At 36.1% G+C, this 26,850-nt stretch overlaps 1 protein-coding gene across 4 annotated transcripts in view; it reads left to right on the plus strand.

Annotated features, from left to right (window-relative positions):
• The window catches only part of STXBP4 (syntaxin binding protein 4), a 165,150-nt gene that overhangs the window by 93,986 nt on the left and 44,314 nt on the right, over window positions 1–26,850 (plus strand). The window lies entirely within an intron of this gene.

A 26,850-nucleotide genomic window follows, 5' to 3' on the forward strand; every position in this document is an offset into this window, starting at 1 on the left:
CCCACAGAGAGACATCCTTAGGGGAAGCTTAAATGATAGAACATTTTTATCTTTTCCTCTTCCTATCTCTCGGGCACTTTCACATCTTAATTTTGACTTCTTTTTATAACCACTTCTGGCATATCCTTCATTTTCCTTCCATGTAAATTATAATTTTTCTAGCTATATCCATCATTTATAAAAATCGGTAACATGTCCTACCCAAACTACAGAAGAAAAATAAGGGAAGGTAATTTATAATAAAACAAAACATATTTCAATAGATAAATACACTGGGAGATATATTGTAGCCTCAGATGCTTATGTCTCCACATAGAAACTCTACAAATGTGACAACCATGAACATAGGTTGACACAAGTATGTTGTATTGTCAATTTAAATAACATAAGCACATTGCCATGAGTAATACGATGATCCAGAATGGCGACCTACTCTTGGTTAAGGCCTGAACAAAAGGAATTGCCATCTTCCCATCGATTTACTAGTAGTTACAAGCCTGGAAAAGCTTATGTGTATTAAAACTGTGCAAAAATATTTGGGACTTACCTAAAAATTCAGTTATATTCCAGACTCACATAACTAAAAAGGAAGGGTTTTTTTAACATTATGAATGTCTAATAGGACACTTGAAAATCAGATAGAACATAGAGCGATTTGTTGCACAGGACTGTCCAGTGGATTCTATAACAATAGGCTATTTAGCATGCCTGACACTCTTCCACTAAATACCAAAAACACCCCCAAATTCTGTAACAGCAGATAATGAATGCTTCACAAAGTTCCAAAAATGTTCCTGAGTGTGGTAACAATTTCTTGATAACCTCTGACATTGATCCTCTTTTTTCTAAAAGGTAAACACACAATCAAGAATCACCTAATAATGCTCCATGAGTAGGAAGGACTGCTTAATAGGGAAATTATAGACAAAGAGAAATAGTTTTCAATTAAACCAAGATAAGATAATATTCTGAAGATATATATTGCTAAAATAAAATGGAATTATTATATTTAGAGACAATAAGACATCTTTGCATCCAAAATACAAGAAGTTCTTTCATGAAATGAAGATATTTTTTGAAGAGAACTTCTACAAAATAACTTAGAATTTCCCTTTCTATTATGTGAAGATTAAAAAAATAATGGTGTGAAGATTAAATAGTATTATTTATACAAAGTACCTACTCTCACCACAATTAATAGTATAAAACCTATATGTCAAGTTGAACTTACTATGTGGCACCAGTGTTTTAATTATTCTATTCACCTTTGTTGTATAACAAACCACCTCAAATCAACAATTTGGTATTATCCATCATGGTTCTATTGGTTAACTGGGCTTTGCTAGGCCCTTCTTGTTAGAAAACTTTCATGTAGTTCAAGTCAGATGTCTTCTGGGGTTGAGGCATCTGATTACTCTACTGGACTGGACATCCAAATGGGAACTCAGTTTGGGATTTCAACTGGAACACATACTTCTATGTGGTCTCTCTGGTATGGTGGCCTCAAAGTAATAAAACTTCTTACAAGGTGTCTTAAGCCTTCCACAGTTATCTTAGTGAGCATGACAGAAGCTATGTGACCTGTTTTATGACCCAGCCTCAGAAGTCTCTCAGCCGAACTTCCACCATATTCTAGTCATCAATGCAGAGTCAGGGAAAAGGGACTTACACTTTACCCAGGGATGGGGAGGTGGCAAGTCACATAGAAGAGCTTATAGTGAGAAGTCATTTTTGTTGTCATTTTTAGAGAATGTGGTCATCTTTGGAAATACAATTTGCCATAATGGTATATGTCAAATGTTATTTAATTTAGTTGTGATGGCTCAGTATCATCATTGTAAGTATCTATTAATTATGCAGCATGTTAGTAGAAAAATATGTTAGGTTTTGTTTGTTTTTCTGTCTCTTCTATTAATATCACTATCTACTAGTTTTCTTTCTGCCAGCCTCTAACATTCCACTCTCCCTCTTGTTTGCTACTGTTAATCTTTCATATGTTAGGGACCAAATGAATGGGTGCCTGGGTGGATGGATAGATGGATAGTGGATGGACGGATGGATGGTGGATGGACGGACGGATGGACAGACAGGTAGGTAGGTGGATAGGTAGGTAAATAGATAGGTAGATATAAAATTATATTAATTAAATGTCAAAATAATAAGCTCCAAGCATGATTTTGGCTTGCTAAAGAATAACATTCAAAGTTCTGTTGTATAGCTTTGACTTCACAAATACATTACATGGAAAATAATACTTTCTGCTCACTTTTTGCAATAATTATGTATTTAAAATTTCATGTAACCTATTACATTTTTTAAATCAAGTTATATGTCAAAAGCCATAAGAATTCATTATAGAAATTCTGTGGTTTTTAGAAGTGAAAAAATAATCTTCTTATGTTTTATATGTAAGCTCAGAATTTTATATTTCAAACATTTTATGTTGGGGTAGAAACAGTGGAGGGAAACACCTGTTTAGACATAGCCCAGTGGACATTGCCATCATTAATTTTAATTACCTTGCTAACATTAACCTTTGTATCTGTCAAACATGATTATTCAAAGAAAATATTGAAAATTCAGCAGAATTTCTTTGAAAGAAAGGAGAAAAATTGCATCTGCACTTTTTATCCATTGCAAATTTATACATGCTTTGCTGTTTAAAACTAGCAAAGAGTTTCTATGTTGTCATTTTATTTAAAAATATAATTGCTTATGTTGGCATATTTCGCAGCATTTTTATAACTTTTTAGGACATGTCTTTTTAAGTTTAACAATTCAGAGAAATCCAATTCACTTTTCTTTCTCTTTAAGCAGTGAGTTTTTTGTTGCTGTTGCTATTGTTGTTGTTGTTGATTTACATACATAATGGGAAATAGAAATTTAATATAGTGAGGTAGATAATTAAGCCACAGCCCACACCTCTTTTTCTTTGCCATGAGTGTCTGGTTGTTTCAACTTACAATTTGAAATGTTCACTTGGGTAATTGCCTCTACCTTCTTTTAATATAATTGTACTCTAGGATGCTATACTATGGCTTTTCCTCAGAAATATGAAGGATAAGATTTCTTTGGTCTTATAGCTTAAAACCAGGCTCTAAGGAATACCTAGAAGACAGCTCTGAACCTTTTCTGGATCATGAACTCCTGAAATCTAACAAAGATCCTCTTCCCAGAAATGTGCAATTATATACATTTTGCATCCATTTTCAGGGTACTTCTGAGCCCCGGCCTAAGAACCCCTCATGTGGAATCATAGGGAACACAAATGCTACAGCCCAGCAAATGCAGCAGTTCCCCTGCTCATCAGAATACCTATGGGAAGTATGTCAAGCAGCAGTTCGAATCCATGTAAACCATGCTCCATGGAACCTCTGGTGTTCCCTGGAGTTGCTCTAGAGAATATCACAATTGCTCATCCAACTTCCCTGGACAAACTACTTACCCTCTGGGTCTTTTCCTCATGGAATATCCTAAAGGAGTGGAGATCATAATATCTATGTAGCAAGATTAGAGGACTAAATAAAATACATGTAAAGTACCAAACAGAGCCATGAGTGCTATAAAATGCCCCATTTTGAGTGTTGCAGCTGCTGCTGCTGTTATTGAGGCTGCTGCTATGTGATTATTAAGTAGTTAATTCAAATGTACTTTTTCTCTATGCCAGGTGTTAAATTGTTGTCTAAAGCTTCTTTTGACTTGGGTATATTTGGAAATCTGATAAATGAGAACTTTTCTTAATAAGAAACATTTATTGTTGTTATTGATTTTGAGTTAAAATGTCATCATCATGGGAAACCATAGCTAAATATCTGAATCAGCACCTTACCTTTCAATAGTTTATTGCTAACTCTGGGAGCTTCGGTCTGTTCTATTGTGTTGCTTCCAGTGAAACAGAATGGAGATAAAATAGACATTTTCAATCAGTATTGGAGCCCCAGAGATGCTCCTGCCAATCTCTATCTATGTTTACATGGTCAATATCATCATAATACCTTTGTGTAATCTTCATGTGAAATAACAACTTGCTAGGAATTGTAATCTTTGTTTGATTGACATACAGAATGGCAAAATAATTTTGTAACAAAAACAAAAAGAGTGTTCTGTTTTCAATCGAATTTTTAAAAATCTGGCTAGATATCTCATAGGAGATCTTTAATAAAAAGAGACCTTATTCATTTCCTGGTAAGTTGGCAATAGAAGAACGGGCATTTACCTCCCTCCTTCAGAATTTTTATGGAAATGATAAATAGATGATAAAAATAGGGCAAAAGTCTTCAAAAGCCCCAGCAGTTACAAGGGAATCTTAGGCCCTTTTCAGTGTGGAGCAGGTAGAAACACATAAAAGGAAAGCATGAAGGGTCAACATTTTACTCCTTCTGCTGAACAACAGTAGCAATTATGTGACTAACTGTTGGGACTTAATATGTTCTAGTTTGAATAGTTAATGAATGAAGTCAGACGTGGCTGCAGAGTAGACAGACTCTCTCACTGTTTCGTCTTGAGTTGATGGCATTGGTTGAAATCCGCAGGGTTCACACAGATTCTTTGTCAAGCAGAGGCCAACTGGGGCTTGATACTTGAGGAAGCATAGATACACTTAGGTCTGACATGCACTGGGGCACATGGGGGCTTTATTTTTTTTTTTATTGTAAATAAATGGGATACATGTTGTTTCTCTGTTTGTACATGGCGTAAAGGCATACCATTTGTGTAATCATAAATTTACATAGAGTAATGTTGTTTGATTCAATCTGTTATTTTTTTCCCTTCCCCCCACCCCTCTTTACCCTCTATACAGTACTTCCTTCCTCCATACTTGCCCCCCTCCCTAACCCTAACTCTAACCCGAACACTAACCCTTCCCTCCCCCCCATTATGTGTCATCCTCCACTTATTAGCGGTATCATTCGTCCTTTGGCTTTTTGAGATTGGCTTATCTCACTTAGCATGATATTCTCCAATTTCATCCATTTGCCTGCAAATGCCATAATTTTATCATTCTTTGTGGCTGAGTAATATTCCATTGTATATATATACCACAGTTTCTTTATCCACTCATCAATTGAAGGGCATCTAGGTTGATTCCACAGTCTGGCTATTGTGAATTGAGCAGCTATAATCATTGATGTTGCTGTATCTCTGTAGTATGCTGATTTTAAGTCCTTTGGGTATAGGCCAAGGAGTGGGATAGCTGGGTCAAATGGAGGGTCCATTCCAAGTTTTCTAAGGAATCTCCACACTGCTTTCCAGAGTGGCTGCACTAATTTGCAGCCCCACCAGCAATGTATGAGTGTACCTTTCTCCCCACATCCTCGCCAACACCTGTTGTTGCTCGTATTCTTGATAATCGCCATTCTAATTGGGGTGAGATGGAATCTTAGGGTGGTTTTGATTTGCATTTCTCTTATTACTAGAGATGTTGAACATTTTTCCATATGTTTGTTGATTGCTTGTAGATCTTCTTCTGTGAAGTGTCTATTCATTTCCTTAGCCCATTTGTCGACTGGATTATTTGAATTCTTGGAGTAGAGTTTTTTGAGTTCTTTATAGATTCTGGAGATTAGTGCTCTATCTGAAGTATGATTGGCAAAGATATTCTCCCACTCTGTAGGCTCTTTCTTCGCATTGCTGATAGTTTCCTTTGCTGAGAGAAAGCTTTTTAGTTTGAATCTATCCCAGTGGTTGATTCTAACTTTTATTTCTTGTGCTATGGGAGTCCTGTTAAGGAAGTCTGATCCTAGACCAACAAGGTGAAGATTTGGACCTACTTTTTCTTCTATAATCTGCAGGGTCTCTGGTCTGATTCCGAGGTCCTTAATCCATTTTGAGTTTAGTTTCGTGCATGGTGAGAGATATGGGTTTAGTTTCATTCTGTTGCATATGGATTTCCAATTCTCCCAGCACCATTTGTTGAAGAGGCTATCTTTCCTCCATTGCATATTTTTGGCACCTTTGCCTAGTATAAGAAAATTGTATTTATTTGGGTTTGTGTCCGTGTCCTCTATTCTGTACCATTGATCTACCTTTCTATTTTGGTACCAATTCCATGCCGTTTTTGTTACTATTGCTTTGTAGTAGAGTTGAAGATCTGGTATTGCAATACCCCCTGTTTCACTCTTCCTGCTAAGGATTGCTTTAGCTATTCTGGGTTTCTTATTCTTCCAGATGAATTTCATAATTGCTTGCTCTATTTCTGTAAGGTAAGTCATTGGGATTTTAATTGGAATTGCATTGAATTTGTATAGCACTTTAGGTAGTATGGCCATTTTGACAATATTAATTCTTCCTATCCAAGAACATGGAAGATCTTTCCATCTTCTAAGGTGTTCTTTAATTTCTTTCTTTAGTGTTGTATAGTTCTCATTGTAGAGGTCTTTCACCTCTTTTGTGAGATTGATTCCCAAGTATTTTATTTTTTTCGAGGCTATTGTGAATGGGGTAGTTTTCCTAATTTCTCTTTCTGAAGAATACACTTTCTTCTCAGCAGCACATGGATCCTTCTCTAAAATAGACCATATATTATGCCACAAAGCTAATGTTAGCAAATACAAGAAGATAGAGACACTAGCATGTATTCTATCAGATCATAATGGATTGAAGTTAGAAATAAATGAAAGAGTAAAACACAGAAACTATTCCAACATCTGGAGATTAAACAATATGCTATTGTATGATGAATGGATAACAGAAGATATTAGGAAGGAAATTAAAAAATTCTTAGAGGTAAATGAGAACAAAGAAACATCATATCAAAATCTCTGGGACACTATGAAAGCAGTACTTAGAGGGAAATTTATTTCATGGAGCGCATTTAATAAAAGAAGTAAAACTCAACAAATAAACTACCTAACACTACAGCTCAAAGCCCTAGAAAAAGAAGAACAGAACAGCACCAAAAGTAGTTGAAGACAGGAAATAGTTAAACTCAGAGCTGAAATCAATGAAATTGAAACAAAAGAAACAACACAAAAAATTGACAAAATAAATAGCTGGTTCTTCGAAAAAATAAACAAAATTGATAAACCTTTAGCCACACTAACAAAGAGAAGACGAGAGAAAACCCAAATCACTAAAATTCGGAATGAACAAGGAAATATCACAACAGACAGGATTGATATACAAAACATAATTAGAAGCTTTTTGAAAATCTACACTCCAACAAAATAGAAAATTTCGAAGACATCAACCGGTTTCTAGAGACATATGAATTGCCTAAACTGAACGAGGAGGACATAAACAATTTAAATAGACCAATTTCAAGTACTGAAATAGAAGAAGTCATCAAAAGCCTACCAACAAAGAAAAGTCCGGGACCAGATGGGTTCTCAGCCGAGTTCTACAAAACCTTTAAAGAAGAGCTCATTCCAATACTTCTCAAAGTATTCCATAAAATAAAAGAGGAGGGAACCCTCCCAAACTCATTCTATGAAGCCAATATCACACTGATACCTAAACCAGACAGAGACTCATCAAGGAAAGAAAATTTCAGACCAATATCCTTAATGAACATCGACGCAAAAATTCTCAACAAAATTTTAGCAAATTGCATACAAAAACATATTAAAAAGATAGTGCACCATGATCAAGTGGGTTTCATCCCAGGGATGCAAGGTTGGTTCAACATCAGGAAATCAATAAATGTCATCCACGATATTAATAGACTTAAAGTCAAGAATCACATGATTATTTCAATAGATGCAGAAAAAGCATTTGATAAAATACAGCACCCCTTCATGCTCAAAACACTAGAAAAAATAGGGATAGTGGGAACATTCCTTAACATTGTAAAGGCCATTTATGCTAAGCCCATGGCTAATATCATTCTAAATGGTGAAAAACTGAAAGCATTCCCCCTAAAAACTGGAACAAGGCAGGGATGCCCTCTTTCACCACTTCTATTCAACATCGTTCTTGAGACTCTGGCCAGAACAATTAGACAAACCAAAGAAATTAAAGGGATACGAATTGGAAAAGAAGAACTCACATTATCCCTGTTCGCTGATAACATGATTATATATTTAGAGGAACCTGGAAATTCCACCAGAAAACTCTTAGAACTCAGAAGTGAATTCAGTAAAGTAGCAGGTTACAAGATCAATGCCCATAAATCCAATGCATTTTTATACATGGGGGCTTTAAATGTAAAGGAGCTGGCACAGCAGATTCTGCATCAAGTGCCATATGGTTCTGCACAGCCTCTTCGAGTGCTAGCTCACTTCCCACTCCCCGTGGACTGCTGCGTCATCCTTATATTCACAATGTAAACACACATTGGCCAGCACCCAGCCGGAGGGTTGAGAGAGTGACTCCTACAACTCCATCAAATGTCAGGCCAACAAGGGAGCCTCACTCACATCCTTTAAAAGGTCAAAAGCCAGATCTGAGTAAGATCTCTACATTCAAGCTTTTATAAATAGAAAAATGAAACATACCACATATACATACACATGTCATTCAAATTCTTATAAATAAATGTGTACGACTGGGTACAAATATATGAGTATGAAGAGGGCCATCATTTTAAGCGAGGATATTCAGCTGTCAAGATTTAGAATGGACTTTGGGATCAAGATTGTGCAGTAATCTCATGCTCAACCTTCCATTTTGCCCCTCCACTGAGAAGTAACTTTTAAAATTGTGTACATGTATATTTTAAAAGATAAAAAAACAAGGAAAGAAGGCCTCCCTGCACCAGAAACAGAATAAATTTATCATGATAATTGGGGTCTTAAACTTCAGAAATTCACAGAATTGAGATGAGCAGGTGGAGCTAAAATTTCCTTGTCCAGAAGGGCCTAAATGATGCCTGAGCAAAGGAAGTAAGGAGCAGGAATCCTTCTTAGAGAATATACTTTCTTTTCTTAAATTGCTCATATACTAGGGATTAGAAACAAAAACAAAAACAACAACAACAAAAAAAACCTCTCTAGTGTGGGAGCCATCTGGGCCTGCCACTAATTACAGTTGAAAGTAAACATTCTCATCCACTACAGGTGGGAATGTAACTTGGCACAGCATCCCTGGGAATCGGTTTTGCAATATATATAAAGAGCTATTAAAACATTTCTTAGAAAGGTTTTTGAAAGTTTAAAAAATGTTTTTTAACGATCACATATTTTAACTCAATGATGGTGTTTTTGCAAATGACAATGAAATATGTGCATGAATACATACATTGAGATATTTTCATTCAGCATTTCTTTTAATAGCAAAAATATGGATGTTCAACTGTTACAAATTGATTTAATAATTAAATAATTTTTGCTCTACCAATTGAAAACCAGGACAACCTCTTCCTTTCCCAAGCAATAACCATCTGATTCCATGTATTGCCTGGATTCAGTTGTTCCATCAGAATCTAGCAATATTTTAACTCTTAAAATAAAATGTCAGTAGTAACTGCATTTTGTCTTTACGTTCTGAAGCTAATTAGAACTTACATAAGCCAATGGAAAAGGTTTGTGGGAAAAGCAACACTACAACATTTTCAATGCCTTCTTGATTTATCTTTTAGATCCTTCTTTTGGATCCACAATTCAGACTTTATGTGGCATGTTCTCTTCTATACATCAAACTCCTCTCATTATTTTCTCACTTCTCATTATTTTCTCATTTCTCTCAAGATAATACTTTTATCAATTAGCATGAATTCACCAACGGAAGAGCTTTATTTATTTAATGAAAGTCAACTTTAAAGAATGGACAGTATGGTATTGCTTCCCCCACAAAGTAACCTTACTATTTACATAATCTCTCTTCTAGAATTGGGAAACATATTCCAAACATCAGGGAGTAGCTTATTATGTGATTCTATATTACTTAATTAACAGCTTTACCTGTTTTTAGAAGACAAACTGGTTCTATGGTGACTTAATTTTTAATGCCAGAAATTTACCACTATAAATATTCATGAAATCTCTCCTTTCAGGGAAATGGTAAATGTATATATTCTTTGTATTGTTTCAAATTGAAAGTTACTGCTGTAAGTTTCCATGAAGAAAATACATCTTCTTTAATCTTGGGCAACTAAATTGTTTTAAATGGGTAAATTACTGTTAACTTCCAAAAATAACTAATTTCTTCCCTGGCACAATTTTATTCTAGAAAAAGAAATGTATTCCTTAAAGAACTGTTTATCAGATATGTACAATGGGCCAGACCCTGATCTAGGCATTTAGATAAAAATATAAGCAAGGGTCTTGATTTCAGGCAGCTTAGGTCAATGGTTGTGGGCAGAAATGAACAAAGGAATAAGTAAACATTTCATGCCAGGAGCTGAACAGTGTTTCACATACAGTAAAACTGGTGATGTCTTAGCAAAGGAGTTAGTTGGGGATGCTAGTTAAGATTGATGGACAAAGAAGTCCTCTCTGAAGAAGTGCCTCTAGACCTCAGACTCAGATAGAAGAAAATTCACGGGAGGAGCTTTTCAGGCCCAGGAGAAAAGCCACGAGGCAGGAGCAAACTTGACATACTTGATAAGCAGGGAGAAAAAATTAAAAACAGTGTGTCTGATACACAAGTTAGGGTGATGTAGGATGAAGCCAAATCACAAAGGGTTTTAAAGTAGGTTGGATTTTATTTTGTGGTGTAGAAAGCCCTTGATTGGTTTAAAGAGGAGAAACTGGATATAATCTACACTTTAGAAACATTGTTTGGACAGTTAGTTGACACTGAACTGTAAGGGTAGCAAGAATGAAAGTAAATGGAAGATCAGTTGTTATTAAAGTATCGAGGTGGAGGGTATAGGTCACTAGGGTTGTGTTTGGAGTAGCAAGACACAAATATTTATCTTAAAAAGAGAAATTAGTATTGTGTCAGTGTGTACAGCTTTGTTGTTGTACACCTGAAATTCAGTATTAATGTTTTAAGTTGGTATTCATGTGTATATTATACCAGTGAGTACCTGAAAGTCCAGTAGCACAGAGCAATTATCTGTTGTCATTTGACTCTTATACTACCCCATGTTTTCCTATTGCTTCATCTGTGCATTTATCAACTATTGAGTATTTGCTTTTCTCATTAAACAAATTCCTTAGAAATTATGGTGCCAAAATTATTCAGTACTGCCAGATCTATAGCAACAATCTATTACTATATTGGCACATAGAAAGCAAACAAACACGGTTTTTTTAGTCATAACAATCAGGAAACCATTGTGTTTCCAGTGTTTAATATATGCAAACAAGTATCTAATGTGGGTCAGTCAATCCCAGGACTATCATATATTCTGGATTTTCTTGGAAGATCATATCCAGGGAAGTATCTAAGATATATTCTTTAGTCATATATACTACCAATAGCCTTAAGGTATAAAGACATGAGCAGACAAGCAAAGCTTAATTTCTTCTGCAAGGCAGGGATATTATTGTCAAGGGGATTGTAGAATGTGCAAGGTCTAGGATGTAATCAAGTGAAAATCTATACACCCAAGTACAAACAGGGTAAACAGACTGTCACATAAAAAGGTTGTTAACTCAAAGGCAGAAAAAAAAAAAAATGCAAAGACTGCTTCTAAGATTGGTAGTTATAGAAAATTATCACTCTTCCAAAAGATGACACTCCAATTCCATTCACAATTAAAATTATGATGATCAATGTCTAAAGTAAAATTCATGTTTCAGTCCTTTAACTGGATAAGCAAAATATGAATGATGTCAGAAAGAAATGTTTCCCCTCAAGGCCTAAAAGCATCTTCATCCAAACTGAATGCATCCTTTGGGTTAATGGAATAGGTATTCTCCAGAGTTCACATGAGGACAAAGTTTTTTAACAGCTCACCTCAGAAAAGGCAGAATTATTCAAATGTGTGCAGTGACAGCTTTCATAATTATTTAATATGATAAAATAGTTCAATTTAGATTCAGAAGTTTAGTTCCTGCCTTCAACAACAGAATATTAACATTACTAATAGATAATATCTTTAAAAATTATATCATAGATATAGGTTTTTTAAAGTCTCTTAGAGTTTAAAAGTTCTATTTTACATTAATATGTCCTCCTAGCAACCCTGTGCAATTATTTATTTATCATTTAAAAGATATGAAAAAAGCAAGGCTCAAAGAATATAAATAATTTTGCTTAAGTCAGAAGCTTGGAAAGACGATGGCAAAACCCTATTGAGGTGTTCTGATCCTAAATGCTGGGTTCCTGATAAATGCTTTGAGTCAATTCAATGTACCTTTTTTTTCTTTTTTCAACTATATAAAATCATATGGTATCTTATAACTAATGACATCTGATTTGGAAAATACCATGAGCTCTCTGAGTGTTAGCTTCCTCTCTCCAAGGAGAAGATACGGTCTTTGTAAATTTCCTCAAGGATTAAGAATGAAAGCGCTTTGAACTCCGTATATATAAGATTGTGTTTTAGAGATGTTTTAAAATTGGAATCATTGAACAAAATATGTGTTGTCTAATTTTTGTGACTTAAAAAGACTCAGGATAAACCAGTAGATTGCACTGCCTCAAGGAGCTTCAGTAGTTTCAACCAGATATAAAATACCTAACTCATTGATCATGTTGGCTTTCTCAGGAGGTAGGCTTCTATATTTTCAAAATTACCACTAGTTTTTACATAAACATTAGTAGCTTGCATGCTAAATCTTTTTTGAAAGATAGATTTTTTTTTAAAGAAGCCAAATAGTGTAGTGAAAAGATCATACACTGCAGGATCCGAATTCTAGATCCCCTACCTGATAGATTCTGTAAGCTCCCCAAGTATCATTTTCTTCATCTGTGAAGAAGGAGGTATCAACAACTCATAAGCTTGTGGTGAAGATTAAAGATAATGTATCCAAAGTTGCTAACTGTTTAAAATAAGGTGACTTGTGTCTGGTAGGTACTAGATATATCATCACTACCATCTTCTTCATAGTATACACTGTTTGTTGTCATTGTGTCAACGATCATTCTGTCTCTATAACCTTAAACTATTCTCTTCCTATTCCCTGCCCCTTCTCCTTTTCTTTCTCTTTCTCTTTTTTTCTTTCTTTGAGAGAGAGCTGGAAACTTTGGAAGTCAGTGTAAGATTTCTACTAATATAGATTTCTATAGTATATCACTGTTAAATTACTCCTGTGAGAACACCATGACTAAATCCCCAGAAAACAATTAAAAAGTAACATTTCACTCTATCAAGGAGCAGTAAAATTTCATCTTCTGCTCAAATTTATTTAATGCTCTGCAGGTTAAAATTATATATATATATAAAATATAAAATATATATGTATATAAAATATAAAATAATATATATAAAATGTGTATATATGTGTATGTATATATGCATATGTCTCTTATGTGATGGCCTCAAGGATCCTCCAGAAATAGTTTTTCTAGTCTTGGCATGTGGAGACAGATGCCCTACTGAATTTATGTAGAAGATAAATACACTAAAACTGCCCCAGGGATGAGTTCAGGTAGCCACGGTTTTCTGCAAACCTACAGATCAGATTTTCACAGGTGTTTCATCCATGTGAGGCAGGAGTAAGTCTTCTCTAAGACTTACTGGAGTGGAGCTAAATGGAGGAAGAGTTTTCCAGACAGAGAAAACAGCAAGTGGAAAGGCCCTGAGGTAGGAGCATGCCTGATGTGTTTGAGAAAAGCCCAGAAGATAACATGATAGTGAGGTGCCATTCCTTGCATCATTCAATACTCAGCCCAGTTGTTGCCTTTTAGAAAGGCCTTTTCTCCACCTCCAGATAAATACTCTTATTTTACTTCCTGGTTGTATTCTCTTCACAGCACTTCCATTACTTTTTGTTAATGTGTTTATTATCTATCTGTTTTATTAAAGTATGCGTTCTCTGAGAGCAGAAATAGTGAATGTCTTGTTCAGCACAATCAGTTAATACCTGCTACAGTGCCTGGTATGTAGTAGGTGCTCATGGGAGAACCATATTTCATAATTGGGATTAGTAGCTAATAAATATAATATTTAATGTATTTATTTTAATTCATTTAGGAATGAATTTAAAACACTGAGGCACTTTGTTCAGTGGACTGTCCTGTATTAACAATGATGTCCTATCTATGGTGTTAGTAAATGTGCGAGGAAACAAGCATGTTCATATAGAGCTCATAGTTGTCTCGATTCAGCTTTTTTGGAGAGCAGTCTGGCTGTGTCTCTAGGAATCTAAATGACATTTTCTTTGACCCTGCAGCTTCACTTCCACTGTGTACACAATTACTTATCTGCATGCATAAATATGCAAAAATACCCACTTGTACATACAAACAGATGTCAAATAGTGATTTTTTTTCCACAAATATTTGTTGAGTACAGAGGCTACCTCTGCTAATGTTGAGGAAGAAGTAGGTAAAACTCAGAGGAAGAACAGAGTCTACTCTTCTTTCTTGTAGATCCTGTGTGGGTACCACCCACCATCTGCTGGGACTTTGTGACTAAAATATGCCCAGGGAAGCTCATGCCTAGTAATAGACCTGATAGAAGCTGAGGAAAAGCCCAGGCAACTTTTCCTGAGTGAAAGTCATGAATGTGAGTGATGACATTGTACCAGAGCCAGCCTTAGAGATGAAAATAGAAGACACCAAAGCCAAGCTAGGAGAGTGGACCTCCACCTGTGAAAGTAGGCAAAGTTCCAATGGTGCCTCCTCCAAGTAGGTCCTTCAGTAGCACAGGCCAGCTGTTGTAATATGGAAGCACTTCACCTGTCTCCACATCTGCTATTGTTGTGATTCTTCCAAAAGAAGCTAATGAGGATGTAGTTGTTTAATTATGGACATACCTGGATATATACCAGGCTCCTTAAATGCAAGGTTTTGTTTTGTTTTATTCTTGTTTTTCTTTAAAGTTGGATAAAAGGTGTCAATTCTCATGTGGAGAGAATGGAATGGAATGTGACTTTTGGAGTAAGAAATCCTAAAAGGCCAATGCCACTCTATACAGTTACAATAAGAAAGAAAAGGTAGCAGTACCCAAGTAAGTCAGAGAAGCTTCACAGAACTCTTTCGATGAACTTCCACATTTAACAAATGTAGAAAAGATGGATAAAGAAACAACCTAGAATTAACAAGAACTCTTAAGGCTGGTGTTGAGGAAGTTAAAGCCAGAATTAATTTAAACTACTGGAAAATATTAAAGATGATAAGAGGTACATTTGATGGAGTGAGGAAAGAGAATTAGATTTTGCATATTAAAGTAACAGAGGGGAAAGGGCTTAGTAACGTATAGGCAGGTTCTTTGAGTGGTCCCCACCATCCTGTGTTCATGCCCTTGTGTGATTCCCTTCCCTGGGGCATGTTCAGGACCTGTGGTTTTCTTGGAACCAATGGAAAACAGAAAGGTGTCACAAAATACATGATTCTATTATGTAAGATTTTATTGCTTTTTTCTGGAGTCTCTCCCTCTTTGCTGGCCTCAAAGATATGAACTGCTGTGTTGGGAAACACGAATGACAAGGAGCTGAGGGCAGTCTGTGGCCGAAGCCTTCTGTCCTTCCCCAGTCGAGGCTCAAATGAGATCGCAGCCATGCTCCACATACAGACTGAATCCTTGTGAGATCCTCAGCAGAGGACTCAGCTAAGCCACACCCAGACTCCTGACCCTCACAAACTGGGGGATAATGTATGTGTATTGCTTTAAGCTGCTGTATGAGTAGTAGCTTGTAAAACACGGAAAGTTAATAGGATAAACCATGGTCACGTGCTTCTCTTTTCCCAGGGGGAAATGACCTGAGAGTAGTAAGGGTAGAATTTTCCTGGGAATAAAAAGTTCTCTTCTATCGGAATAAGAGATAGAAATATCATTCTTAGAGCTTTGAGTCAATCTTCAGATTCCTCATGAGTTATCAACACCCTCCCACCCCTTTCACTTTTCTATCTAATCAAAGGAAGTGTGAGAGAATTAGAAGAGTTCTCCTTTACAGATTCAATTAAAGACACCAGCCTCCAGAAGTGGGCAGCTGCTGTTATATTATACATGCTGTCATGAATGTTCCCCAGAGAAACAGCTCTCCCTCCTCACCACGCCATGTTGTCTCATTCAGCTAAACCTTCCCAGCACCTGTCATGACTTGACACATAACTGATGCTCAGTGATTGATGAGTGAATTCCTTATTAGTCTATCTCACCCACAAAATCAACAAAAAAGAAGGAAAGCCTCCCTTCCCTACTGTGGTGCATTTCCTTCTTGGAATTATAGGAACGAAAATGCAAGTCTGATATTTATTTGTTTACAGAGAAGCAAATGAATGAACTATGAGGATACAGAAATGAGCGAATTGTTTTTTGTGAATAAAAGGACTTTTTAAATGTAATATAAATTCTGATTACTCAGAACTCTGTTTCTTCTCAGGCTACACCATTGTGCATAGTTTTGTACGAGACACTTTCAGAGTTTGTAAATGCCAGAAGCTTAAATTGTCTGATTCCAAATGATACTGGCATAATAGACTCTTTTGCTCTGTCTCTGTTTTGTATCTTCACATCACATAGAAGTACAAACCTTTTGTAACCTGACAATAATTGAAATGCCTTTATCTTTTATTCATTTTATTTTTCAGCTTCTTCCTTTTGAGACCCCTTAGTGGAAACAAAATTTAAGTGTTATTCACTCCTGTTCGGTACATTGAATGATAACATAGTACCTCTTTACTAGCACTTTGTGAATCCTTTATAAATACTTTCTTATGTACATTCCTAATTGCCTTGTTGGACATTACTGGTGACAAAAAATATACACCCCAAAAATTGGCTTCTTCACATACCTATAAGTAGAAAGACTGTTTCCTTGCCTCTTCCAGATTCTAGAGCCTGCCCACATTTCTTGGCTCATGGCCCTTCCATCTTGAAAGCCAGCAATAGTCAGTTAGGAATTTGTCACATAACTTCATTCTAACACTGACTTCTATACTCAGTGTCCACTTTTAAGAATTCTCATGATTACATTGAGCCAACATGGATAATCTCTATATTTTCAGGTCAACTGAGTCCAACCTTACCTCCATCAGCAATCTTAATTCTCCCTGGCCGTTTGACATACATAGTCTCAGGTTCTGTGGATTGGATTAGGATATGGACCTGTTTGGGGGATGTTATTCTGCCTACCACAGAGAGAAGGGAAGAAGGCTTCATGGGGAGTGATAGGCCTTGAAGGATGGATAGAGTGTGTGCTTAATGAATGGAAGTGTTTCCTGCATTCTAAATGGAATGACAGTGACAGTGGCTCAAAACAGAGATGGGGATAAAGTGCCTGAATAAAAGATTCCAAATCTTTTATAACCTGAATGAAAGCTTATTCATCTTTAGTGAGATAAAGTAATTTAGTTTGCCTAGAGCTGTGTTCTGCAAACATTTTTAATGAAAGAATCTGTTGAGTAAATATTAAAGGTTTTGCGGCCATATTGTCTTTGTCATAACTATTCAACTCTGCCATTGTAACATAAAATTAGCCATTGATGGTAAGTTAAAAGGGGCTTTGGTCCAATAAGACGTTATTTATAGGGCTGGGGATAGAGCTCAGTTGGTAGAGTGCTTGCCCTGTGTTCAATCCTCAGCACCAAAAAACACACAACAACAACAAAAAAAACTTTAAACACAGATGACAAACCACATTTGGCCCATAAACTATCACTTTTTTAAACCCTTGCCTAGAGTATAAATCATATAAAAAAGAAATAATGGAAAATAAGTTAGGAGTCAGTCATGGGCTATCTTAAAACACCTGGCAAAATGTTCTAGAGATTTCTTTTCATAGTAAGGAGCTATTGATGTTCTTTTGAGGAAGGATCAAGTATGATATAGCTGTGTTTCAAGAAGTTTAGTCTGGCAGTGCCAGGGTGCAGGGTGAAGAAGAGGAAGCAGTAACATGAACAGGGAAGCTTAAACTCTACATTAGAGTCATGTCAAAAGGAAGGACACTAACTGGCCTCTCTGCTTTCAGACTTCTCCTATATCGTCTGTTCTCTAGTAGTCTTTAATACATATATCAGACCACATCACTCTGCCAGTCAAACCTCTCTAGTCACTTCCCATTATACTTAAAATAAGATCAAAACTCTAGCTTGGCTTTACGAGGTCCTTCATTGACCTACTGTCCGACGTCTTTGTCTACCACTCTTCCCCTGCTCACTATATACCAGCCATATTAAATTTTTTTTTAATAGTCCTTGTAGCATACCAAACTTATTTGCTTCTGTCACTATTGACTCAACTCTTCCACCTGCCTGGAATGGCCCTCCTTCTGACATCACAAGACTCATTCTTTTATTGAGGTCTCTTCTCAAATGCTACCTTTTAAGAGTGGCTTTTCCTGACCACCTCCATCATCAATGATTCTTGATCCTTTGCTCTTTTTACTTTTCTAATAGGATTTCTTTGCCACCTGATAGTGTATCTTCCCCACTACAATGTAAGCTCCAGGAGAGCAAGGTCCTCACTTGTCTTATTCACCATGTAGCCCCAAAATCTACGGTAGCAGTCATTCACTAAGGGTTTACTGAAGAACAAAGTCAATAACATTGCAGAAAGGAATTGCATGAGGCTGAATATCAAAGAAGAAACAAGGAAGAGAAGTAAAGGAAACATTGAATTTTGGAGCCTGGGTTCCTGGAGATTGGTGGAGCTATTAAAAATCAAGGAGCTCAGCAGGAAAGACAGATGTCAGAGGAAAGGAAGAAGAGTTCCATGTTAGACATACTGAGATACTGACAGAGGTCCAGAGAGAGGTTAGGAGAGAGGTCATTATTGAGATATGTTGTTTGGGGGAGGGGTCCGTTCATGTAGTTTTGAACGTTGAAGCCCCCGCATTGCAGAGAGGGGATATAATAGGAGACGTCCTTTGTGACAGCTCAGAAGAGGAGGGACCAGATGGGGAGCAGTCAGAGTGATAGCAATAAATGATGACTAGATTATTAGGGAAAGGGTGATTCCAGGGAGGAAAAAAAATCCAAAGGAATGATCAGCAGTAGTAAGTGCTGCTAACAAAGAAGAACATGTGAAGGAAGGACTGACTGTGTTTATAATCATTTTCAGTAAATTGGTAAGCACAGAGATAACATTTTACTACTGTTTTGATTATCAGTTCTTTATTCTACTCTTCATATGGTATTTCAGTATTTCAAAAGGACCTTTTATAAATATTATAATTTAAAAGATATGAAAAAAGATATAAAATATTTTCAAAATTTGCTAAAAGTAGATTTTAGATGCTTTTACCACACATGCATGTGCACACACACAAAGTAACTGGAAGGTGATGGGATGCCTTAATTTCACTACATATGTGTATACCAAAATATTATGTTGTACATCTGAAATGCACAGAATAAGAAATAAATTTAAAGAAATGTTTTAGAAAATTAAACTGAGTCTATACTAATCCTAAAACATGTTAAAAGTCACTTAATTTAAATAAATCCCTGCCTATGTCCAGATTTCTGTGGCTTTCTAGGGAGATGTGATCTGAGAGCTGTCTACAAACTGTCATTTAACTGTATGCATAGTTTTTCTAAATTGAGATGTGCTAAGAGAAGAGGGAAGACGTTCGTTAGACTAGCAATATTTTTATTTTCTGCTAACATAAAAATGGTGTTAAACGTTATTTTTGTTATTTTTGAAAGGTTCGAAAAGAATGAATAAGCAGGAAAAATTGCTCATAATCTACCAAGAAGCAGTCATTGTTAGCATTTTGACCTAATTGTTTCCAGTCCTTTTTTTTTTTTTTTTTTTTTTTTTTTTTTTCCTTTTTAAAGCCCATTTATGGGACTTGTCGTCGTTTCTGTAATAGGGGAAGCAGCATAGTGGCTCATATGTTCAAGAACCAAATTGCCTTTGTTCAGCTCCTACCTCTGTCTCTTAATGAGCATCATGACCTTGGCGAGGCTCATAATTTGTCCTTCGGTTTTCCCACCTGTGAAGTGGAGAAACAATGGATTCTTTTGTAAGTTTGTGTGGTCGAGTGTCCAATGTGTAAAACAGACTTGAGCCCATCCTCTTTCCACTTTTCCTAAATTTCTAGTTCGTTTTTTTCCCTCACCTGGCAGTCGTTTGGAAGTCCTTTGTTGTTTTTATCTGCCACTTTCATGGTGTTCTATAGTTTTAATATTTTTCTTATTTTTAAGTTAAATTATTTAAATGATGGTAAAGAAATCTCATTCACAGATGTAACCAAGGTTAGAAGCCACCTTTATTCCTGGAAACTAAACTAATACGAGACACTGAGGAACCTCCTTGAGGATTCTATTTGTCTATAAAGGCCTCAAAGTCGCAATGCACTATGCCCTCACATTAAAGTCAAATATGGCCTGGATCTGTTCTAAAAGAGAAAAAAAAAGGATAATAAACTAATTAAAGCATTTGATTGTCTGTATCTGAGTTATTATCCTAAACGCCATTAACCATACACTGATAATCAAATGACTGAATGCGCTGTTAACAGTAATATGTCCTCAGGGCACCGCATTGCCACTGTGTATGCTGTGTGTAGGCTGTGGGGATAGAAGTGTTTCTAAGACCTGATTAAATGAACTATTTAAGTAATAGAGATTCCAAAGGAGAACAGTTTCTTCTTTGGTTCATATCAGGAAAGACTTAATGTTTATTATAAGTACAGTATCTTTAAATAAAGGTGAGATTGTGAAATGAGGTCTTGTTAGCATTTTGGTTAAAATAATTGGTGAAATAACATTAATGCAGAACATGGCGATAAAAGATGGAACACCTCTCTCTTGGTTTCATGATTGAAAACAAAACTAAGCCCCGAGTTCTCTCCATGGAACAATGGGCCCTTTGGGTATAACAGTGCTATTCCCCCTGTTTCCCAGAGCCAAACTTTATTTGAAGTGTTTTCAGCACACTATTACTCTTTGAGGCTCCGAAAAAAATAATTGAAGTACCTGTAAAATGTTTCATTAATCCAAACCTTTATTGAAAATAGATCCTCTGTCCTAGTACCATAATATAAGTTATCTGAAGTTAACAACTTATATTGTTGTTATTGTACCCTCTGTATTGATAAGGTACTGACAAAGTTCCATGAAGTGTATTGATAAACTGTGGGTTGGAGAGTTTATAAGCAGAACGGTTCTACTGGTTTATTGTTTGGGTAGATGGCAAATTAACATTAACTTAAGGAAACAGGCTACTTCAGGTTTTTCCAAGTATCTTGCAGTAAATCAATCTCCAAAGACTTCCTTAGGAAACACATTGACCCTTTTTAAAAATATAAATGCAGTACATTGAACATAATTCTTAAACCATCTCACTTTTTTTTTAGTCCAAAGATAAGAAAAATATATCAATATAAAATGTGGCTTACTATTGATTTGAAGAACAGGAAGCTTGTATGCTTCTAATCCAGCCAGTTTTGTGCTTCTTTATGCGTTTTCATTTGTTCAGAGTTGAGTAAGAGGAAAGTTATATTTGTGTGGCATCTTGCCTGTGCTCTTCATCTTGAAGGGCTTTTTTGTTTAATTAACTAATTATATACTGCCTCCCAAATTGAAGTATAAATTTCATTAATGCATTTTTCTGGATTTTTAATGATACCTTCATATTTTAAGTTTTGTAGTAGAAACCTTTGTTTTTCTCTTTAACAAAATGCAATGGCACAATTATTGCAAAATAAGCTGTTTAGAAACATACTTGAATCTCTAGCCCAGTAACAGTTTAAAATAACTCTTCAGCAGAGTTCTGCCAGTAGTGAATCTGAAGTATAGAGTTTGCAAAGGAAAGAGAATCATAGGAACATTGGTCAGGATGTAGATATGTCATCCTGCAGCACAGTTTTTAAATTTACAGTCCAAGATTCAAGTGTGAGCCGGGCACAGTGGTGCAGTCATGCTGTAATCCCCGCAGCTTGGGAGGCTGAGACAGGAGGATCTTGAGTTCAAAGCCATCCTGGGCAAAAGTGAGACGATAAGCACCTCAGTGAGACCCTGTCTCTAAATTTAAAAAATACAAAATAGGGCTGGGAATATGGCTCAGTGGTTGAGTGCCCCTGAGTTCAATCCCTAGTACCCTCTAAAAAAAAAAAAAAAAAAAAGATTCAAATCTGAACTAAATTTGACTGATCAGACATGATTCTTGTGCTAGCTTTAACCATAGTTGTAAATGATAGAAATGCTTACTTTTCTTTCAGTTCTTTTCTGAATTGTTGACGAAGGTTTTAGTTTAGCTTGAGTCTCCTTTCTTAGTCTTAGTGACCCAATATAGGTGAAAAAATAAACTCTATGAAATTATGCTTTGTTTGTTTATATTTCAACTGAAATGTCTGAGCTACTTTGTATGTCTCAGGACCAAAAAGCTTAGTGAAACATTTTGATAAAAATATTTTCTGAAATGTTTAAAGGAGATATTGTCATTTCCCAAGACCTGATAAATTCACATTGCTGTAGAGCATGTTTTCATTTGGGAATAGAACTTAAATATTTTATTTTCAAAATGATTTGTTGGTGTTTGTGTTATTTCTGAAGACCCTTAGTACCTAATCATTGCATGAAGGTATGTTTATCATGATATCACATTAAGAAAATCATGTTGCTAGCAAATCTGTAGGAACACAGGAGCAGCTCTCTTTTCTGTTTAAGTGCCATTTTGCCTTGTGACCTGCCCATGCTACAAAATCTAAATTGGTATTTAAAGCAGTTTTGAGACTTCCAGGTAAAAGATTTCCCAGAAGCACAGCTTTTATCATCCACCTTCTGTCTAGTGGTTACCCTTAGTACAGACTGACTATAAACTTCCTTGTAGGCATTGGTAACATGTAAGGCTGTGAAGAAGTCAAAAAGGACCATTATTGCCATAACCAGATGTCATGCAGGATAACCAAATGTAATGATAAAGCAGATAATTGTTAATTGTTGCTTAAACATGATTTTTCTTATTTGAGTGGTAAGTAAAAAAGAAAAGAAAAAGCCTTCATGCTCTCCTCTTATAGCAATGCTCTGTTATATGACCTAGATTTCAAATCTCTGTAGTGTTTCCTGTAGAAAACCAATGTATTCCCTCTCTGCACACCTACTGCTGATGATAAAATATGAGTCAGCTACATAGAGGTACTTTCTGTGTACAGTTTTTAGTCAAAGCATTTATTAATGAAAAACAATACATAATGCTATTCTACTACAGACAAGTTCATAAGCTAAGAGTAACTAAGGATCTGTTGAGAGAAAAGTTTCTCAGGAGGTAAATATTTAAAGACTCACTCCTAAATTGTTTTATTAAAATAATAATATACTTTTATGTATACATACATAAGTTTCTCATTTCTGTATCTGATGTCATCTTGAAATTCTTGATAGGCAGCATTTCCTACCTCTTTAATTTGATCTTGTAGTAAACAAATATTTTTGGTCAACTTCTCTTCAAAGAATCTTTTCTGCTATTGTAATCTATATAATCTAGTTTGTTTGTTTTTTAATGGGCATTCACGCTCTAGAAAGCAAGCAACTGTCCAATTCTGTTATATGTCAAATGAATGATATAACAATTTTATCCTTTCCTCTTGATTCAGCCCTTAATGCAAATGAGACTAACTGAATTTTTTCTGTAGCCCATTTATTTTTGATGATGACCAAGGATCTTAGGCAATGATTATGCTATAATGTTACCGTTAAGAAATCAGATCATCTTCGTATCTTTCACTGAGCACATGCCTCTCACACTCTAACTTGACTAACACTGGTCTCATTGAGGAATTGTGTGTCTTAAAATAATGCAGAACTATCCAAATCAACTATGCTGATAGTAAAAAAATATATCAGCTGTATCTCAATAATATCAAACCTATTTTATAAGTAAGATATTGACTCATCTAACTATTTATAAAGGTATAAGTTTTTACATTATATGGGCAAAACAAGCGAATGATTGAATGTTTTTGTTTTGTGTTTAAATTGTTGCCATAGTCTCAGAGTATTACTGTAAAGCATTCTCCTTTAGTATCTGTTCTCTCCGCCAATCATATCACTTCTCTACTTCCTTTTCCCTTTTCCTTTCTTCAGCAGAGATTGAGTTCCTTCTATGTGTATATTGAGTGGGGAATAAAACAAACATGTTCTTCCCAGAACATACACTTAGTAGGGATTGAATATTTTTTAAAGTTTAATTATATAATTATAAATTTTGATAAGTCTTCTAAACAGTAAGATAAAATGCTATTGATATTCAACATTTTTGAGGGCCTACTATAATTCAGGTATTTTGCTAAGCTCACGATGAAATTGGAGTTTGAGATAGAACTCATTCTCCATTTCTGCTGGTGGATGGGATCTGCACAAGCTCTAGGCCTCTGTAGCTGGGAAGTGTTGCAGCTCTCATTGGTGGACTGTGCCTTCCAGTGTTGCAGCAGACCCCAGCAGCTCACCATGAATTTCTTCTTTCTGGGTTCTCATCTAACAAGTTTGAAGAACGAAATCCAAGAAACCAGAGTTAGTAAGTGTAAGAAAGATTTATTTAAATGTGCCTACAAACAAAACTCTCATAGGGCGAGAGCGGGCCCAGAGTGGTTGCCCATGGAGTGTGCTCGTCTAGGGATTTATATAGCACTTCAGTCAAGGCTGTTGGTTCAAACTCATGCTAAACAGTGTTTGAAAAAAGTACCAGTGCTATTGTTCCAAACTTTTGCTAATTAGGGTTTGAAAAAGTACTATCACCAGAATCCCATTCAGGTTTGCTTTGCTTCTATTTTCTCCCAGCATCTCAAAGAAGCCAGAGGTTGAAGCCTTTGACTCTTGAGTTAGAGTGTGTGTGTGCTGGTGAGGGAAGGGGGAGCTGCCGCACCAAGTGGAGCCAGTGTCTGCACTGGGCCAGGCTGAGCCATGTGAGATGACAGATCAGTGCACCTTGGCTCACCAGGCGATGGTCCGCCCCACCACAGGCCCACTGAGCCTCGGGCCCATGCAGGTATGGCAGGCTCCACACGGAGGCAGCCCTTGCTTGCCACCTGTGTTCCAACCTGCCTAGGGACTGCCCTATACTGCTGCATTCTTTCCACTGCCACTTCTTGGCAGGGACCAGTGGGCTGACCATTCAGCTTGGCAGCCAAGCCATATCAGTGATACACAGGGAAGGATGAAATGGACTTGTCAAATGAGCTTATCATGCTCTACCCTCACAGAGCTTATGGTTTAATCAGGGAAAACAAACAAACAAAAACAGTGAATATTTCCTTTCAAACTGATGAAACACTGTTGCCATAGTGCACGTTTTACTCTGATAGAAATGGGAAGAACAGGGATAGCCTTTCTGGCAAGATTTAAGTCCAGACTTGAAAGATGAGCAAGAGCCAACCTTCTACTGAGTTAAGTAGGGAGCTTTCCAGGCCAAGGCAAAGAGCTGCCTACTCAAAGAAATGGAAGGAAGCCAGAATATACTTGCTTAGTGAGATGGGGAAGATTGCAGGAAGGCTCAGCTTTTGAGAAATAAATCAAAACTTAATTTGAGGGAAATTTAAGTGTAAGTTGCCTATGAAATATCTAAATGGAGATGTTTATTCCAATCTGGAGCCAGAAGCTGGACTGGGGAAAGAAATCTGCGAGTCCTCAGCACACAGGTGGTTTTGAAAGCTAGGAAAGTGATGAGATCACCTCAAGTGAAAGGGCAGCCAGAGACAAGAAGGGCTTCTGAGACCGAACCCTGGAACACTTGGCTGCCTTAGAGAAGGAACGCGACTGAAAAGGAGTGGTCAGAAAGAAGGAAAATGGGGCAAATGTAGTATTATGGGAACCAGAAAAAACTTAATGGTTTTAAAAGCATATGCTTTTCAATAGTTCATTAATTTTTTTCTTCCTTCCTTTCTTCCTTTCTTTTGTAAAATCATTTTCTCCAAAAAGTGAAAACTCTCTTAACCAATCTCTATTTTTAACTCCTGGCCAGCTTAGCCAAATCATCCATTCTCTCTGAAGCATACTGATGCCCGTGGGCAACGTCTGCTTATGTCTGTGTCTACTAAGCTTCTCCCTTCATACTCCCTTGGCCCGAGCACTGCTGCCGGTTAAAATATCGTATTTGTTCCTAAAACAATTAATACTAGTTATAGTTATTGCTATAAATCAGTTATATAATTCACAACTTGGTGAAATATGACTGTGAAAAGTCATTTTCACAAAAAAATAACGTGAATAATTTAGACAGATCTGATAATGGTGAGTTAAAATACTATTGATCAGATGTGAGGGAGTCATTTGGAAAGACTAGACGAAAATTATAAAACTCCAGAAGTTTTCTGCTCCTGGACTATTTCACAACTCTTCTTAATTCTCAGTCCACTTTAAAGAAACCAAAACTGGAAATGGCAGCTGATACATTTTGAGTGTGGTTTGTGCAAAAGCAATAATACAGAACCCTAATCAGATGTCTAGTCAAAAAAGGAAAGATTTGAGCCTAATGAAGGGAATATATTTTATACATTTTAATTCTAAAAATTGGTAAATATATAAAATTATATCTATGTGTATGCAATAGACATACATTTAGACAAATATCTTTGGATATTTTCAATTTTCTAAGTATATGGATATTTTATTTCTATGCCTAGCCTTCTATTTCTTTGCTTTCATTGCACCGTTAACTCTTTTAAATGTATTAGATTTCACATCAAATAAAATCAACTTTAATGTTGATTAAAGTTGATTTTATTAAAGTTGATTTTATTGTTAACACATAATCACAGTTTAGATTACAAAAGTATATTTTTCAAGTAGAAACATGATTTAAAGGGGTTTTCACCTTATTTTCTGAAATTCCCATGACAATTAATTTCAGACCTTTCCCACAATACTCAGAGGACGTGACAAAGAGTAATTTTTAACACTATCTTTCACATATCAGTTCTTGTTCTATAAATTTTCCTGCAAGCATTTGATTTTTATCAGTAATACTTTCAA

The sequence above is a fragment of the Sciurus vulgaris genome (assembly GCF_902686455.1).
Source record: "Sciurus vulgaris genome assembly, chromosome: 3".
Taxonomy (NCBI): Eukaryota; Metazoa; Chordata; class Mammalia; order Rodentia; family Sciuridae; genus Sciurus; species Sciurus vulgaris.